Here is an 18,964-nt window from a genome sequence, read left to right as displayed (position 1 = left end):
TTTCTTTATACCAGACAATTTATACATTCCAGCTGCTAGCACTCTGGCAGATAACGGTCATGTATGTGTCTCGCTCCAATAGTAACATACAGAATATAAAATCTCAAATGAGATCAAATATAAGTGCAAGCACGAACACTCACACTGGGTAGTGGCTCGTGATAGGCATGCATCTCCCTCAACATGCGCTATTGTAAATTCAAGTACTCATGTTGGGAGAATAAATCTCTAATAACAAGCCATAAACCACCAAAATCTTAGTGTCTGAACCTCAGGGTCTTGTGCTGCATAAATGATGCCAAAGATTTTACCCAAAAGGGAGACCAAGGGCAGGTTCCCTATGTAGTGAGGCAGTAGAATATGTGAACGCTTTGAAATACTTTCAAGCCCTATTTTCTCTGATATTTATGGTGGAAGAATTCCAGTTCAGGAGCACGGATTTCCTGGTAATTCACAGTGACTCCACCGACTTTCCAGGAGCACTGTAAGATACATCATTTCAGCAATGCCTCTGCATGAATTTGAACCATTTCTGGCTTACTTCTGTCTGGCAGTGGCAGCAGGAGGAGGAGGCCTGTTTCTGCAGTCTGCTGTAGACAGTTTGATTTAATGTCTGATTGCATTTAATTTGTGGCAGCAGCCCAGATGCTATGGCCATAGGTGCCTAGAAAATCATTAAGCAAATGCAATAAGACACATGGAAACCTAAATCAGAGCCCAAGGACACCTGCATCCTGAGATGATGTCTCACAACTATAGGCCATCTGACCTTAGTCTTTATTCCATGGTCATGAGCTTTTAGCAAGCTATTGGACAGGGACCAAAGATTTACAGAAAAAAATATTTTCTGCAGAAAACAGACTGACCTATTTTTTATGCTAACAGTCCGCTTCTTCCTTGAGTTGAAACTTAAGCTGTGGGTTTTCACACAGCTGTGAGGTGACAGCCTTTACTCCTCAGGTAAGACTTAACAATGGAAGAATTGTACTTTTGGGGCCGTAGAGGTAGAACTGACCTGAAGGTGAAAGGCAAGGTCTGTACACATGTTGAGCCACATTTTGCCCCATTGGATAATATTTCAGAAGGCCTGAAGGCAGAAAAGCACAGCTCAGTGTGAATAGACCAGGACCTGAAAGAAAGAGCTTCTCTTATTTCTGAGATCTAGGAAAGACAATTGCAAAGGCTCCACTGGAAAGAACTCGACAAACTAAAATTAGTTTCAAGCGAGCAAATAGAAACATTAAGTTTTGAAAATGTCAAAAAAAGAAGCACACACATTTCACATTTAAAGCAATTCTTTCTTCTTAATTTATTTCAAACTGAACCATAAAGCAAAACAGAAAGAAATGTATAAAACATACTTTTATTATCCAGTCTATATTTTTTCCCCGAAAGTGTCACTGGGTTGAAGCTAGGATCTCTGTATCTGTAAGAATATGATGCTAGATTTCAACAGTAACAGTCCTGTAAGGCCAAAAGATATGCCTCATTTGAGCAGTCTGCACCCTGTCTGTGACATAAAAGTGTGGAAAAAAAACAAAGATAGGGAGACAGTATCCACAGGCTGTACACTTTGATTTATCAGACTGCTGGGGTCTGCCATGGGGGTTTGGAGGTGTTCCTGAGGATTGATCGTATTACCGTACTGATTCATTTTTGCTTTTAATCTGTTTGCTGCAAGTCAGAAACTCAAGTGCAGTTAGCTCAGTTTCAGTTTTCATTTTTCCTCAATGCCAAATGGTTTTGTATCCAAATAAGAATGCAGATGGTGGGGGCGTCTTGGTTTCTACAAGCAATTTTCCTGTTTCTGGAAACAAAACCTCATGCTTTTCTCAGATGGAGGTGAGGACTCCTTGTGGGAGATGAATTTTTGGTGTGTCTACCCTGACACATTCACTCTTATTCAGCATCTCGCTCAGACTTCTTGTGGCCATGAAGGGTTCATGCTCTGGCTCCATTCTGGACTGACAAAGTTAATCCTTGGGGTGGAGAAATACGGTGTTTTTTGTCCATGGATAGGTGAATCCATTTGGATTTCTGTTTTCTTTACAGACAGTATGAATGTTTCTGGGTACAGCCACATGGTAAAGCACACAAAAGTACAGAAACCTGGCATGACCCAGGTGCTTCTCAGAGGTCAAACTCAATGGCTTGTAAGTGTAAATGCATATCTCCAGCATTTTTTGTAAAGTGTGCAAATTCTGCTGTGTTGGAAACAGTTGGAGTTGTATAAAAGTTTTTTCAAGTATATGGAAGAAGACAGAACAGAGCAGGGAAGTGCCTGTTCCCATGCAGCCCTTCTTTTCCATAGGGGTTTGCACTTGGAGAGAACCTGATCAGGAGCCCACAAGCAAAGGAGACATCCTCAGCATGCAGATCATGGCTGCAAAACGAGCCTGCAGGAAACAGACGCAGCTGCATTGCCAAGGGGTAAAGCATCTTTGAAAGGCCTCATGCCAGGTGTCAAAGCATCATCAATAGAGACTTCCCTCCTCGAATATTCACTTATATGAGGCCTCACGTGCAAAACCACATTGCTTGTGATACTTATAGTTAATAACAAGCATCCTGACCCCCCGTAAAAAGACCAAGAGCATGAACAGGTTAAAGCCGTCAGCTCTCTGCTGGTAGAACATTTTGAACAAGCCCGCTGCAGGGGTAGTAAAACTGTTCCTGTCACCTGTTCCCAATTTCTCTTTAATGTAACCAGAGACTTAAATACGACTGAGTTAATCTTTGAGCAAAACAGAAAATACTGTAACAATAAAGGTTCTAACATGGTTACAAATGAGAGCTACTGCTCCCTTCTGCATTCTGAATTCCTGGGATAATTCTGCGGAGCTTCATTACCGGAGTATAATTGTGTTATAGAACTCTAAATCACCCTGCTACACTTAACTGGCAATAACATTAAGATAGCGCAGATATTCATTTTAATTAAAACATAGCCTCAAACTATTTCCGTGCTCTAAGTGGCAAAACTTTTTCCTCCTCCTTTTTTTTTTTTTTTCTCTAGCACCAGAAACTTTCATTTGTTCCCAGTGTGTCTCTGTTCACCAGAGGGTCCAGAACCAAAATGCAATTAAGAAACAACCTTTCTCCAAGCCTCCTCCATCCTGTGAGCATCCTTCTCTCAGTTTGAGTGACTCTGCTGCAGGGAGGGGAACAGCTTCCTCGGTTCTCCTCAGCATGACCTGCATCATCTAAGCATCTCAGAGCACGGATGATCTAAAATGAGTATTTGATCTAGTTTCTGATAATTCTAGTTAGCTGTTATATTTCAGAGCAGACCACTGGGCCAGCCTTGAAGCCTACAGATGCTAGAGCAAATGGAAAAAGGCAAAAAAAGAGAAGGCATGAAATGCCAGGAGTCTGCAACATGACACCCTCCATGAGTAAATCTTGCAACCTACTGACCACCTTCACAGAGATGCAGCCCAAGGCCTCTCCTAGCTCCAGATGTATCTAGAAATCAGATCTGGAGAACTATGGAGGGGTCTTTTGGAAGAGGTAGTCAGCTGGGAGATGAGAAGACCCCTTGAGATTCCAGGTGGTGAGATCCCTAAAACACAGCTGTGCTTAGAAATCCATGCGTAGATTTGATGTGTGCGGGTGTACGCTTTATCAAGCTGCTCAAATTCCCCCTTGACATGCAACAATTCTGCTGCCAGTTCTCTTTACCCTGTAAATTTTCACAAAGCTTCTCTCACTCTGGTGATGGGAGAACTTTGTATTGAAGAGCTGCCATTTAGAGCCAGTTTCAACTCAAATACTTCTGGTACAATCATGAGCAATGCAGAGCTTGGCTAAGCCAGAATAGAGATGTGTTCTCCAGCATCAGATAAAAGCTATCTCAACCTGGATCTGTCACCAAGCTCTGCAGAAGGCTAATCCTAGCCATGATCTTGCTAAGAAGGGTGTTTTTGCCTTTGGGTCAATGGTGAACACAGGAGGTAGAGGTCACTCCTGGGTGTCTTGCCAGCAGTTTCCACTATGCTTATTGTGAATGTTCTCTCTCCATCAGAGCAATGCCAGTGCTTCCACTATGCATTTAAATCTGTCTTTATGGTTGAACGTCTTCACATTATAAATGGGTCATCTGTATATCAGATTCTTAAGAAACAGAAAGGAAGCAACAGTCAGATACACTATTTTCAAAAAAAAAAAAAATCAAGTTAGCTTCATGGAGAGACCTTTAAGTTAGATTTGAATGATACAGAAAAATAACAGTTTACAAATCTTGGGAGAATTGAGATTACTTATGTTGTTTTCTCAGTTGCAGAATGAATGATATTAAAGATGAGAAATGACAATCGTATGATGCCTCAAGGTTTCCATGCAGGGTTTTCAAACATTTTTAATTTCTCCAATTTAACTTAATTTAAATTTTACTTAGAGGTAATTGGGATGAATTAATATAGTTACAATTATACAGAAATCAATCCATTAATGTCTGGAAAATCTTGTTAATATGGTAGCAATTTCATGGATACAAAACAAAAATCTACCCACTTAAAATAATCTACATAGTTCAATTTTAGATAATAACAATAAAAGAGTTCTGAATTTATATGAAAAAATCTTTTTTTTTACCCAATAATTGTTCTGGCTGATTATTGTTCTTATTGCAGCCATAGCACCTAACAAACACTGGTACTTTTTTTAGGTCATCCTTTTCGTGTTCTGTTTTGTATCACCTCAGACAGCGGTATTCAGATTTTAGTCTCCAAAATGTTACTGTTATACAGATAAGCGACTAACAATTGGTGGGCTTTAGTACTGTTCACTTACTATTCAATATGGTCCACTGGTATTTCATCCATTTTGAAGATGATCTAAGCCAGTGAAGGGTCTAAATTACATGAATAAATGGAACAATCCTGCTAAAATGCTAAGAGCTGTACCTTCTTTCTGTTGGCCTGACACCATCTCTTCAACATGTCCTCCAGCTCAAGTTGGCATCTTTTCCAGCTAGTAGCTTCTAGCAACAGTGGAAAGGTTTATGGAGAAATAATCCAAAGGGTGAAATGTATTGTGCTGATAAGTAAGAAAACTGCAAAATCAAAAGAATATAGAGGAAATTTACCTTATGGACTGGAAATTATTGGATTGTCTGATTATGAGGAACCCATTTTTATGAAGATGAAAACTCGATTGACTGCTCAAGGGTAAAGATGCCATAACATGTTAAAAAATATTAATGAGAATCTTAGAATATATTTTGGGTCCAATTAGGTTAATAATGCATAGAAATTTATCAGAAATGCAAGCCTTAACTAGAGGGCTTCCAAGTAAGAAAATTTTGCTCCAAAGAAATTTGTAAAGAAGTGCTCAAAACTGCAGCCTGGTTTTCTTTGAAGTGCCCATCACTTGGATGTGAGTGACATGTAGCAAGGGTTTGTGAAATGCCAAATATATCAATCTAAATTATGCCTGGCATGTTTCAGATTTGATGAGAAATGAGAAGGAAACCTGATAAGATTCAGTTTGAATAACTATCTAAAACTTTTCCAAACTATCTGAATACCTCGTATTAAAAAAAAAAAAAAAAAAAAAAAAAAGAGTAAGAGAAAAGAGATATCTTTTAAGTACAGCATTTCTTGATCAATTGTTGATCCTGCCAGGTATGATAGAAAAAGCATAAATACTAGCATTTTTGTGGGTATGGATGGTTATGTAGGTATGTGCAAGGTGTTTCAGCAGTTGCTTTCCATAGAGGAGAAAGACAGGAAAAAAATCTGTAGTGCTTTCCAGAACTCATTTTAACCTTCCAGAGTGTTTGGATCAGGTATGTCAACTATTTCTCTAATCAACAGAATAGACAATAGTCACATTAAAGACACTCAACAATCAGAATTTCAGTACCAGCAAAATTATTACATTTTTTCAGAACTAAACACCACACAGATAAAACCAATCTATTTACTTTATCACAAGTAGAATTTTTCCCACTGAAGTGAAAACACAAAAAGTGGGTTTTTTTTGTTGTTTTTTGATTTTTTTTTCATTTGAAAGCAATTGAGCCTAGGGACTAATCAGCTGTGGATGAAATAGAAGAAGAGTAATCATTCTGAAGTAATTGTAATGAAGGAGCAACATTATGACTGTGTCGTTTGTGGGCCAGACTCCTCTGAGAACTGAAAGTTCAGGAGAAAACTTTTTTTTTTTTTTCCTAGAGATTTTATTTTGTTTTTGGTAAGTATGTAAGTGGGAAAAGCCTACTTCTGTTTGAAAACTTCCGATCAGTGCAGCCCACAAATGACCGCTGACTGGCAATTACCTCAGAGTGAAATGAAATATGAACCGTACTTGGAATTTTTTAAGATTCTGACAAGCATGACTTCTGTGTAAGAGAAAAGAATACAAAATGCATTATGGCTTTAAACATAGAAAGTTATATCACTGTGGTAGGAGGTCAGTCATTTCCCTTTGTCAACCAGCACCATCTTAGAAAAGCAGAAGCTTTCTAGTTAGTGTGATTCCAAGTATCGTTTTTTTTGTTTTGTTTTGTTTTTGTTTTTCCTCCACCATTTTCTTTCTTCTCCATTCAAATACTGGGAGATTATGGAGGCTGAATGGTACAAAAGTGCAAACACACATCTCTTGACCTGCCTGGGTGACCATGGAAATAGCCCTTGTGGAGGTGGAGCCTTTTCTCAGAGCCTGTTCTGCACTTACGTTCACTCTAATACCACTCTTTTGGCCCTTAATAGCTCTTGAGATGACTCAGTGATTTTCTGGCTCTATTCACTGATCACGGGCCTTTCAGCTACTTTTAGGAGCCCTCTGTTCTTTTTTTAACCATGCTTCATCGCCTGGGAGATGACAAAGTGCCCCTGACTCACATGAAGCTTACTTCTGCTCATTTTAGTTTGGCTTCTTCTAGAAGAAGCTGATCTCTGCACCTGGGATTTGGGATAGAAAGCTGAGTTTAGTCAATATGTTTATGGTAATCAAGTGCTTTTTCTAAGCCTAAGACCCTCGTTGTATCTTAAATGGAAAAAGCGTGTCTGAGCACAGGAATGAAGACAGATATGACCTCTGGATCTGAAATATTTTGTGTATTGCAATAGCTTACTTCCATGAAGAAATATGAACATTGGAATTCATCTCTCTCTCCCCCTTACCCCCCTCCTCCCCCCCCTTTTTTTTTTGAATGAACAATATGGCTGTCTGGAAGCAATATTAATCAATAACTAATTTCATAGTTGGACAACTGTTTTTAATGACTTTGTACTTCTGATGCATTGTTACGAAAGGCTTCGGATCATTCCCATAAGAACTTGTCAAGGAAAGGGCAAATTCATTTACTTGTCATCATGTGAGAGCCAAAAGGCTCATTAGGCTAATTAGGAAGAGAATCATTTGCGTTTTCGCTCACTCAGACACAGCAAAAGCCTCTTGTTCCTGATTCAATGAAAGGAATTTGCCACACCTGTCAAAGAAAGGGTGCCGCAAGTGGATGTAAGACAGGTTAAAACTATCACAAGCTGGATTCTCTAGCTGGGTTAAAATAACTCCTTGCTTGTGTCTAAAGTGACATCTGCCACAGGAAGTTGTCAGGCTTTGGCAAGGATTATCTGGCTCTTGAGCTCCTATTTCCACGAGATTGAGAAACCTTTCTCCGGTACAGCTGTGGCTCAGCTAGCTGTGCGTGAAGCACCTGCTCGACCACAGCTATCTGCGCGCAGCAGCTCCCGCAGAGCTGCACCAGAGCAGCAACAAACACGGGCTAAGAAATTCTTGTGGATGAGAAGCCACTGAACACAAAACACTTTCTTTGCCAGGGTAGTCTGAGTGAGTTCTGTACTGAATCACCCTGCTTTCAAACGGATGCAGTCTTCGCTTACCCTCTGTTTTCCCTTTCAATCCTTAGCACATACAGTTTTCTACAGATATCTGTCACTTTAGTGCCCAGAGGTGGCTGCATTTCAGTGGTGGTGAAGTGCTACCAGGGCAGCCCTTTCACTGCTTCTGCTCTTGTTAGCCAAACATAACCAACAGGGCTATTCATCCAGCACAGAGCATATTGCAGGATGTGTAATGTCAACAGCAAGTTGTATCCTTCCAATGCCATGCTTAGCTGGAGTAATTTTTTATTGTCATGGGTGTCCCTTAGGCTATTTTCTTCCTTTATTCCTTTCTTTCTTTCCTTTTTTTTATTTTTTCTTTCTTTTTTTTTTTTTCCATATTAGAATTTGACTTCCCTTGTAATTAATTAAACAGCTTCTTTATGGAGCAGGTGATTTAATCATGCAGTGACACCTGCCCAAAGATTTTAAGCAGGATCACAAGAAACAGTGACAGTATTTTCTTTTGTAACTAAGCATGGTTAATGGTGAGTAGTAGCACAGATCAGCAATGCCTTTATTTTGTGGGTAAAAGGGATTTGGTCCAGAAGGGTCCCTGTGTGGGTTCACTAGCAAGATATCAATGCCAATATCCAGCAGCTTCTTAATAAAAGTTCTACTAGAATGAGCTAAATAGCCTGTTTTTAATTCCAAGAGGAGGGAGGCTAGTAATAATAGTGGGTAATGGGGCTTTGTTTCTTGCTTTCACTGCTCTCACATCTGCTAAGCACTGTTCTCTGATTTCCGTCTGGCATCCTCCTCTAGTGATCCATGGTTATACTCTTGATCCACACTCCCCAATTTTCCTGGAGCCTGAAGGACCATCCTGCCTACAAAACACAGTGCCAATAAGCAGGCCCAGTCAGGCTGCCTCCGAGCTCGAGAAGGAGCAGTTGCATGATGGGGAACAAAAAAAAAAAAAGAGATGCTCCATGCTCCGTGTTTGCTTGTCTTCTAATTCCACTCTTAAAAACTGGTGTTGATATGTTGATATTCCAGCAGACACTTCTCTGTGATCTGCTACAATGCTTTTTGTTTGCATTTCACCTTAGAAGAACCAGGATTATGGGAAGAGAGAAAGGCAACATTCTTTGTGCAAATGTCTAATTCACTGCTCTACAGCACCCAGGGAACGCGTCTGAACTACTTGCCAGTTCAGACTCAGCCTGTGAACAATTTTAGCTAGGGTAAAAATACAAAGTTAAAATTAAAAAACAAAAAGAGATGTCAAAACATTTTCCCACGTTTCTGTTTCCTAACAGAAGGGTTCCACTTTTGCTTCTGAAATGACACTTTCTTTTTTATATTGGCCTCTTTATCCACTGTTAGTTAGAAAAGAAACCAAAAGACATAGTTGTAAATGTCCTTAAACTAATAATAATAATAATAATAATAACAACAACAATAATAATAGAACTTTTTGTATTGGGTCAAAACACCTTGTAGAATAACCTTGAAGCGCTTTTTTTGCTCCATGATTTTGCTTCAGTTTGACCACTGAACCAAGCGAGTCATTATTCGCAAAGCGTGAGATGCTAGTGAGTGCTGACACTGCTGGCTGTATCGGGGATGAGAGTATGGCATCCTGTATCCATCAGATTAAAAGAAAATGCTTTCTGTCTATTTTTCACCCCCACCCCCTTCCCACTGGTTAAATGAATGAAATTAACTCCATGGCTTTATTGTCTGAGGCCAAGAAAAGTTAATGGAACCGCAAGAGCTGAGACTGATAAATGTCCTTGTGATGCTGTGCAAGGAAACCAAGCAACAAAGGCAGCTTGCGAGGAGGGCTGGGCTCTGCAAAGAGCCAGGCTGGGGCATGCACAGGGGATGGGTGCAAGCCCAGGCACCCACTGGACAGCATGACACTGGAGCCATGTGATGTTGGTACTGTCCCATAACAGCCCCCTGGGGGCCTTGTTCCATCACCCAAACCTCGTTAATCACCTGTGTCTACGTCTGTACCTGCTCACTGGTGGGGGTAGTTCCAGTGTTTAGGAAGCAAATTGGGTAGATCTCAGTCAAGCTGCTAGCAGAGAGGAGCGTTCACACAGGCTGGCCACATTTCATTTGTCATCCTAGTGAAGACCATTGCATGCAGGATGTTTGGCCATGGAAATGAAATTGTTTTCACCCCAGAAGCTGCTCAGAAGCAGAGAAGTGGCGGTAGTTATGCCCCCCACATCACCTGCACTGTGTTTAGAGATACCCAGACCTAAAGGCTGTCATGCCAGCTCAATTGTCTTCCAGATGTAAATCCTCATTCTTTCCTTTTCCCTTCCTTTACATGCAGCAAAATATTCAGCCACTACTTTTCATATGCAAATATAGTATCTATATGTGTTTTTTTCCCCTTTTATCTTGGTACTTTGTTTAACTAAAAAATTTACACTTGAACAAGTAGGAAAACCAAACCAAAGCAAACAAGCAAACAAAGAAAAAAAACACCTTTCTTTTAAAGGCTTTAAAACAGGGTGATTGAAAATAAATTCTTGTAACTGAAATTTGGGCATAGGATATCTGGAAAGGAAAGTAGCATTTACCCCCTGCGTACGTTCACTCTCTCCGGCTCACTTTCTCTCACTGGCTTTCCTCAGCGCTTGTTTTACATAAACTTTTTATTGGTGATGGACTGAACAATATAGCCTGTAACAAAGCAATCAATACACATTGCTCAGCATGAGTTAGACACAATATTGGAGACTCCACAGCCCAGTATGGTAAGGAATAATCTTGTTCCTTATCATTTTTAAGCAGGAAAGGGAAAAGCAGACATGGCTTTTACGTCAATTCCCGCCTTTCTTTCTGCTTGTTTCAGAGGCGGTTTATATTCTGCAACACCTTCTTGCAGGATCAGAGCATGTAGGGTTGGGACAGCTTCACATTAGAGGACTTTGCAAACCCTCTAATGAAACAAGTTTCAAATCTAACACCCTTCCAGGAATGAATCAGAGCAGTTATAGGCATGTAGGGAAACCTGCTGCCTTGGTATTCTTTTTTTTTTTTTATTATATTTTTTTTTATATTTTTTTATAATACAACAGGGCCATTTGAGGGAGTTGCACTATTTTGTTGTATCAACAGTGATAGGTACACTAAGGCTGATGTGAGCTGTCCTCTTAATTTAGGATTTATTCAGACAAGAATCAGGGCTGAACATACACTGGTCTCTCTGTCTTGATTTCAACCAGTAACTACCAAATTTCAGCTTCCATTAAAAGAAGAAACATTGCCCCTAAACCCAGTAGTTGTGAGGAATACCTTGATAATATGGTGCTGTTTGCTTGAGCCTGCAGAGAGCTTGGAGTGATAGCTCTAAGTCAGCTGAGCTGCTCCATCCATGGCAAAGGTTCATTGCTTTTGGGACCAGCTCTTGCAAGTGTCCCAGCCAGCACAGAGAAGGGGTGGTGTCACCAGAAAAATGTGAGGTCGGCTCCTCTGCTGTTGGAGTGAGATCAAGCCTGCCTTTTGAAGATTTACTTTGGCATAGGAAAGAGTGATCCTGAGAGATGAGAACATCACTGGGTCCAAAAGGGCAGAAGCACAGCAGGTATTTGTTTCCTTCCCATATTTTCCCATCCTGTTCTTTACAGCTGTCAGCCCTTTGATATAACAGCAGTCTCTAGCTGAGTATTTGTGCAGCACTTTGCACAATGGGGATTATAGGACAGGGATAAAATATATGGTCCTATTTTCCCTTGCACTTCACTAACAAAGCTGTGAGTAGAGACAGTGGCATTTGGAGTTCTCTGAATCCCAAGACAAAAAAAAAACAAAATAGATGATTCCCAGAACATGGATTGCTCTGAGCAGGATTAGCAAGGGTAGCATGTGTATGTGTGGGGAGGATGTTGCTGCCAACGTAGAATAACTGTGTCAACAGCTTTTCCGAAGGATATTTTTAGCTTACAGATTCAGTATCTTTTGTGGGCTACAGTCAGACTGACACAATAGACTCTTAATGACTTCTTGGGGACTTCATTGTCTTTTTCTATACACAGCTTATTAATGTGCCCTCTATGCTACTCATGGATGCAAGAGCCAATAATGACTTCAAAGGGGTCATTGTGGTCCAGAGCATCTGTACATAGGAATAAAAAAAATAAGCTGAATAAATACTCACCCTCTAATCCGTGGCACAATAGATTGTAATCAGTCTATCAGGGCAACGATTATTTTTTTACAGCTTCTTTTTATCCAAGGCATTTTCAGAACATCTTTTCATCCTAGCACTCTGTAGACATTATAAATTGATCATCTTAAGTCCTTTGACAGAGCAGAGAGGAGCAGAAGTGCCTTTAGTGGTTGGAAGTTGGGACTAGCTTGTGGCAAGCAGAAAAGCAGATAAAAAGCCTGATTTGTCTTTTCCCCAGGAGGTTCTGTCATAATCCCACAAAAGCAGTGCTCCCTGCATGTTTGACAGAGTGGGCACATTCCTTAGAAAACCATGTGAAAGAGGTACAGTGCCCTGTGCAGGAGGCAGAGAGCATCTCCAGCAACTTTCAGAGCAGTCCATTGATAAGTGTGGAGCCACTGGCACAAGGACGGACCAAAATTGCATGAATAAATTATATTTCCCTGAATTTACATCATTGCTGTTGTAGCTGATTCAGTTAGGGGTTTCCCAGAGACAGAGGAGTTTTGATCTGCTTGAATCCCCTCATCTCCTCCCCATGTTTAATTAACAGAATCAGTGGTCCCCAAAAGTGGTGGGAGAGAGTGATTTTGACACTTTACTTCAAAACTTATTTGCTTTTACACTGTGTGAGTTATATTTAAGCTGTGAATACTGCCAAAGGAATTGTGTGCTGCTGCTCAGCTGTGTGCATATCTTTGGGATTTTATGTTATGGGATCAATGAAATATTAGAATGACAAATCCTCGCTGAGTAAATGACCAGAAAAGGTTATTATTCAATGAGTATATAAAAGATTACGGTGGGGAGGAGTTGCCTCTCCTTAAAGTGGAGATGGAAAGGGAGCATGGAGAATCTGTCACTCCCTGTAATAGGAGAAAGGACAACTTGCAGATGTCAGCTTAGGGAATCATTATAAATAAGTCATATGTGAAAACAATGCAGAAAGTCCAACAAAGGTCTTGCAGACACTTTGCTCGCAAAAGCTTCTGTGTCCTTTATCATACAAACAAGAAAAGGCATCAAGAGCTCTGGATGTCCTGGGGATGCCAAGCTTCCCAAAGGCCAGGTGGTGAGAAGCAGGGACCATGGCTCCATACATCCCTTTCCCTCCGTGGGGCTTCAGCTTCCCCAGAGCACTGTGCTGCACGGATTCTGCAGAATGGTACCTGCAAACTTTGTCAGACAGGGACTCAGCCTCTTCAGGCAGGCAGAACAAGGCACTGGTGTGTTTTCCATTTTGTAATGATCTTTGACAACATTTCCAATCTGGGCTTGACCTACAATGTAGTGGAAAAAGGTAGTTTTTACTCATCTGTACCTCGGTTTCTAAGCATGATTCTGGAGAGAGCTGACTTCAGTTTTCTTTGGAGGCAGAGAACTTCTATAATTTGCCAAATTCCCTTAGTTTTAAGTTACATAGGATAAGAAGGAAAACTCACTTGAGTTAAAGTGCATAGTAGATATTCCCTTGGCAAGACATATCAGAGAAGTTAAAAAAATGTCTAACTCTTACTGTCACCATGTCCTTGTTGCACCCTGATTTTTGATGCATCAACGCCACTTGCATCAATTCCAGAACAAGATTCCTCATAGCATGCAGCAGTCTGAAGCCACAAGGTTACCCTCACTGGGGCTCTATACCGGGGAGACTTGATTAGCTGTGTAGGTGGATTTCTGGAAAGCTCATAGACATTGATTTTCAGCAGTTTGTCTCTCCCTGAAAAGATCTCCTAGCTGTTGGCAAAAGTCTTAGCATGAAATTATCAACTCGACTATTACTGTTCATACTGCAATAGCAAATAATCCCAGGTCCTCCATAATTTTAATGTGGAGAAACAACTGTGCTCTGAAGTTATGGGGATCGGGATACTAGCAAGACCTGTGAGCTGAAAGAAGAGTTTGGTTGCTCACGTATATTACTGAGATTGGTCCTGTCTGTTTTTGTTTGTTGTTATTTATTTATTTATTTAAGCTAAAAAAAGAAACAATTTCTTTTGTGTTTCTGCTCCATAGAGGGTAGGTGAAATTAAAGCCCTACTGAAAGCAGAAGGAGATTTGCCATTGACTTTGGGGCTTTTATGTTCTCCCACGTCTGCAGCCAACTTCAATTTACAGAGTTCTTTTCTGACAGACCTCTTGTAGAAATGACTCAGGTGTATTAGGAAAATCTTCCCGTCTACCTTCTCTAATCCTACCCCCTAATATTATCTTGGCATTGTCTCTATCCATAATCACCAATGTATTTATCCCTCCAATTGTGCCATTAAACACCATGTGGCTAAACCCCAGCAGATTCCCCAGCCCTGCCTGACTCCTTCATAAAATTGCCTTTCCTTGGAAAAAACAAGCTAAAACCTAATCCAAGGCAAAGGATAAAGGAGTGAGCAGCAATCAAAAGCATGGAGTGTCCTGCTCTCCGTTCCTGCACCCACTGCCTAATTCACAGCACAACTCGCATGATTGTACAGTGTCCAAACTGCTTTTGTAAAAGTAGCAGACAATTCTGTAAAAACAGAGCAAACTTCACCCCTGCTGAGTGCATCAGAAGAGACCACATCACAAAAAAAAAGTCAATGTTTTTGCTTTAGCAATGGTTTTCTCCAGGCAACTGTATTGCAGAAGAGCACAGCAGTATCCTCCAGCTCTTGTCTTAAATACCATTGCAAATCAATTACCTTTCAGGCCATAAACTTCACTTAAAGAGACAGAACAGAACCAGACATCTCCCTGTAACAAAAACAATTATATTGAAGCTTGAGCATCTTAAGTGAAGTCTCTTCTGTGTGTGCATGTGTGAGAGACAGAGACTTGAGACTGGGGGGGAGCAGAAGGAAGTTTTCTTAAACTGTATGGTTTGTAAACAAATCACAAACATATCATTAGTGAAGTTAATCTCAGAGCACAGGCAGACAGCTACAGTGGGGAAAAGGATGTCTGAAGGACAGGCACTAAGCACTTCCACAGAAAAGCCAGGAGTGAAAAATCAGCTGCCCCTGAGCGCCACCCTTTCGAAACCAGACAGTTCCAATTCCAAGACAATCTGCAGAAAACAAATACAAATTACCCAGTTCTTTCCCTCATCTGAATTAATATTTAATGTCCAAATAATGAATCATTCAATGAATATTTAATGCCCAGACACCAACATATATGGCAGAACAGACCAGGGTCTCTAGCAATTCAAGGCAATTGAGCCTGTACAATAGTGGCTGGTGAGAGGAACGGATAATGCAAATTGGGATAAGGCAGGAAGAAAGGACGCTGTCACGGTGACAGTGTTTTGGGTCCTTGTAAGCTCTTTGCAGAGCATGCAGGAGAGTGGCTGCAGTGGAAATAAGCTTAGCATAGCTCCTAGCAACTTTCTGCTTTTTTGTCTTGCACCAAAGAGTTGCAACCTTGGGGCCAGGTTCTTGGCAAGGAGCACATTTGTCACGTCCAAACAGCAGGTGCAAGGCTGGTTACATCCTGGGTAGCACCTGGCCAGGCACACTCACAGATTTAACATCACCCGCTCTGAACCTGCCTTTCCAACCCTGACAGGGGCTTTTTTCAGCGGGTCAGGTCTCTGAATTTGCGCTGCTGTAATGGTCACGCTTCCTATACCACCTCTCGTCTGCTTGCAGATGGAGCATCCAGCCTTCCCCGCCATGGCTCTGGGAACTACTGCTGTGCTAAGCAGCCCCCATTTTGCTTGCCACTCCATTAACCCAGGGTGAAATCCTCCAGCACATTAATGCACTTTGATACCTGGACTAAGTATGGATGCTGAGATAACACAGCTACCTAAGGGTAACTGGAAAATGGGAAAATGCTGTTATTTTTCCAGTTTGGGGTAGACAAGATCTATTTTTAAGTCAGAACAGGCTGCATTGGCACTTCTAACTGGATTCCCTAAAATCAGCATTTAAGATATTTCTAAATAGCTCAGTGTTTCTGGCTAAGGGAGTTCTTGAGTGTGGAAATCACCCTTGTATAAACCATCTTGGGAAGAAGTTTGGTTTGGAGGAGAATGAAGCAATCTACCTCGGGCTAAGGTATTACCTAATACGGTGTCATATAAAAAGAAATAATTCCCTCAGCCTCATTTTGCAAATAATCTATGTTAGGAACAGAAAGAGCTGGGAACACAGAGAGCTGTCACTGGACTTTCTTCCCCTCTTCCAAGGGAGGTCTTCTAACAGATCCACAGATTCAAAAGCCACACATGTGAGTACCATCAAGCCTCAAATCCCCCAAGTTAGCCCAGCAACATGAGAACACCTGGATTTGGGTCAGGTCAGAATAAGCCCTTACATCCCCAGTGGTACATCAAGCCAGGTATGTAGCCTTATGCAGCAACCTGGGGTTGCCACTTACTTAGCAGCAGTCCTGCAATTCTGCACAATCTCGTGTGCTCAGCGATGCTTCAGTTCCTCGAACACAGCACCACACATCACTCACAGTGGGATGCGGCTGACATGTGCCCCCATTTCTGTGAGGATCTGCATTGTTCTGCTAATGCATCTCCACTTGCTTCTCTCACTATATTCTCCCCCATGGAGAATTTACTTTCTATCCATGTGAGGTGGTTTCCTCAGCATTTCTTTATGTAATGCTCCAGGTGGTAAAGAAACACCTTGCCTGATTGACTCCCCAGATGCTGAAGTGGGAATATTGAGCTCTCGGTGGATGTTGCAGGTTCTTTGTGATTTGCAGGATAGATTTCGCTAGCTGGGCAGTTTGAGTTTCCCAGAAAAGTTTTGAATATCAGCTGAAAGATGAGCGAATGGCTAGGGTAGGGTTGGTTAGTGAGAGCAAAAAGGACAAACATTACATTGGGATGCTGGTTCAGACTTCCTTCCTAGCACCCAGAGTGAGCTATTAAACCTGAAAATATGCACTTAGACACCACACATTAATAGCCACCACTTTTCAGCTGAGGCTCCACGAGTGATGCAATGCAAACTCCTTCACTATGGCAAATGTAAGGAAACTCACCCCAGCTTATCCTCCAGCAAAAGAGCCATGTTGCTCTGCACTGGCAGTGGGCTCTCAAACTGCATGCAGTTCCTACAGAAGAGCTATCACAGTAACTCGGCGGCCACAGCCTGAACTCGTATCTGATCCTCACTTTTCTTCTATCTGGAGAAGAAACATAAATTGGAAAGCAAAATCCGTAGCTGCCTTGGAACCCAAATATAAAAGCTCGTTAAGCAGCTGGTGCTACACTGCTGGAAGCTGGATAGGGAAGTCCAGCAATCACAGTCTTTCCTTAACCCCTAGAAATAGTGGAAGACATTCAGAATTATTATCTGCATGACTGATGATTTCTGACTTTAGCAGGCTCTTCTGCAGTGTAAGGGCTTCTAGCCCTTACCCTCTGACAGTAAGAGAGTCAAATAGAAACACAGAGTTATAACAAACTTCTAGGACTATGTTTGCACCTCACCCCACACCACACTGCAGGAAATTTGTGTAATCTAGGGCCACAGTGCTGAAGCTGACAGAGCTGGGATTTGGGGGATTGCAATGGACTGTCAGAGACAAACAAAGCTTGCAAGAATAGGGCTGGGTAATGAGGAAATTGATTCCTTGGGGAAAATCTAATTTTGTCCCCTATCTGAAGGGGCTGAACTGGAACCTGTTGAAAAAAAATTGGAGTTGAATTTGCTGCCTGAATACCAGGAAGCTTTTTGCGACCATTTGAAAATTAACTGAAGCAAACCAGCTCAATGTACAGCTTCAGGGAAGCAACTAAAGCATGTGCAAGGCTCCTCCTTGACTAAGGGTCCACTAGAGATCAATTAAACCAATTCCCTGCTTTCGAAGCAATGGAGGCCATTTATTCCCTGTAGCAGACAAATGCTGCCCTGGCAGCAGATAACTAAGTGGATTTAGTGCATGCTCTCCCTCCTGATCCTTTTACCAGCCCTGCACTATCCCTGCACTCTGTCCAGACAGAGAGCTTCAGTCTTCTGTACTGTCAGCTCATCTCCCCTTTTATTAGCCTGTATCAGTCTTTGCCATCTATCCTTGTCCATTAAAAGCACTGAGGACTTTGGTGTCCTGTCCTAGCACCTGTTGCATACTCCAACCCTCGCAGAGCTCCAGTGCCATCCACCCCTTCCCCTTTCTGCACCAGCTCCATGCATGCTCTGTCCTCCTGCATTTTCTAGCTGATAGGTTATGGAGAGACATCCCAGCTGTGGCTCTGTCTTCAGGACAGTTCTCCATATCCAGCCAAAACAGTTCAGAAGCAGGTAATTTCAGCTGTTGTAAATTGGTGCTAGAGTAGAGTGTTGCATATTTTTGTCAGTTGTAGATCTCATGATGAATCTGAATCCTGATACAACTGTTTCAACCGCCTGCCATCTGTCTATTCGTTGGTTGTTGTTACATCCTATTATATAGGGTCCAATTTACAAATCTCAGTTTGAGATCCAGATCCAAAGTGGTGGAGAGTGAAAAGAGGTATCTCTGTGTGCTGCACTGGGTGGCTCTTCTGCATCTGGCCCACCTCCTGCAACTCAGTCTATCACAGCAACATGGGACATAAATGACTCTATTTTCTGGCTTCCCAATCTCATGCCATACAACTGCCTCAGTGGGAATTATCTTCAGTGGTGGAAGGGGACAATTACCCGGCTAATGAAGCACATTTTCCTCTTTCTTTTCCACCATAAAGCTGCATGGAACCTGACTCTCCATCCGGGCATGCAGAGGAAGAGCTGAGCTCTTGCAGAATGGGCCCCCAGTCACCAGTGGCAAACGCGCTTAACATGCCTGCTGGAAAATGAAATGACGGATACCATGTAATTAGGCCTTAATTATTTATCATTTTTGTTTAATTATTGCCACTTGGAAGTTAACAGGTTATAAAACTCTTGGGCTGTGTTTATTAAATGTTGGTAGATTATTAGCGAGTATGTGCCATTTCTGAATGTTAATGAAATATCTGTGAAAAGCCCATGGCCGGAGGCACTCCAGCAGCGCACAG

The 18,964-nt window shown here is 41.6% G+C and overlaps 1 long non-coding RNA gene across 1 annotated transcript in view; it reads left to right on the top strand.

Moving 5' to 3' along the window:
• The first annotated feature begins 394 nt into the window (after positions 1-394).
• Positions 395-18,964, top strand: part of LOC308180321 — a 29,798-nt gene continuing 11,228 nt past the window's right edge. Inside the window, exon 1 of the long non-coding RNA XR_013940888.1 lies at positions 395-2,430. This is a non-coding gene — a long non-coding RNA (uncharacterized lncRNA). The remainder of the gene's footprint in view (positions 2,431-18,964) is intronic.

Source organism: Anser brachyrhynchus (genome assembly GCF_964034855.1).
Source record: "Anser brachyrhynchus genome assembly, chromosome: 19".
In the NCBI taxonomy this organism is placed as follows: domain Eukaryota; kingdom Metazoa; phylum Chordata; class Aves; order Anseriformes; family Anatidae; genus Anser; species Anser brachyrhynchus.
Note: the sequence above shows the minus strand (reverse complement) of the source record. Positions and strands in the feature narration are given on the sequence as shown.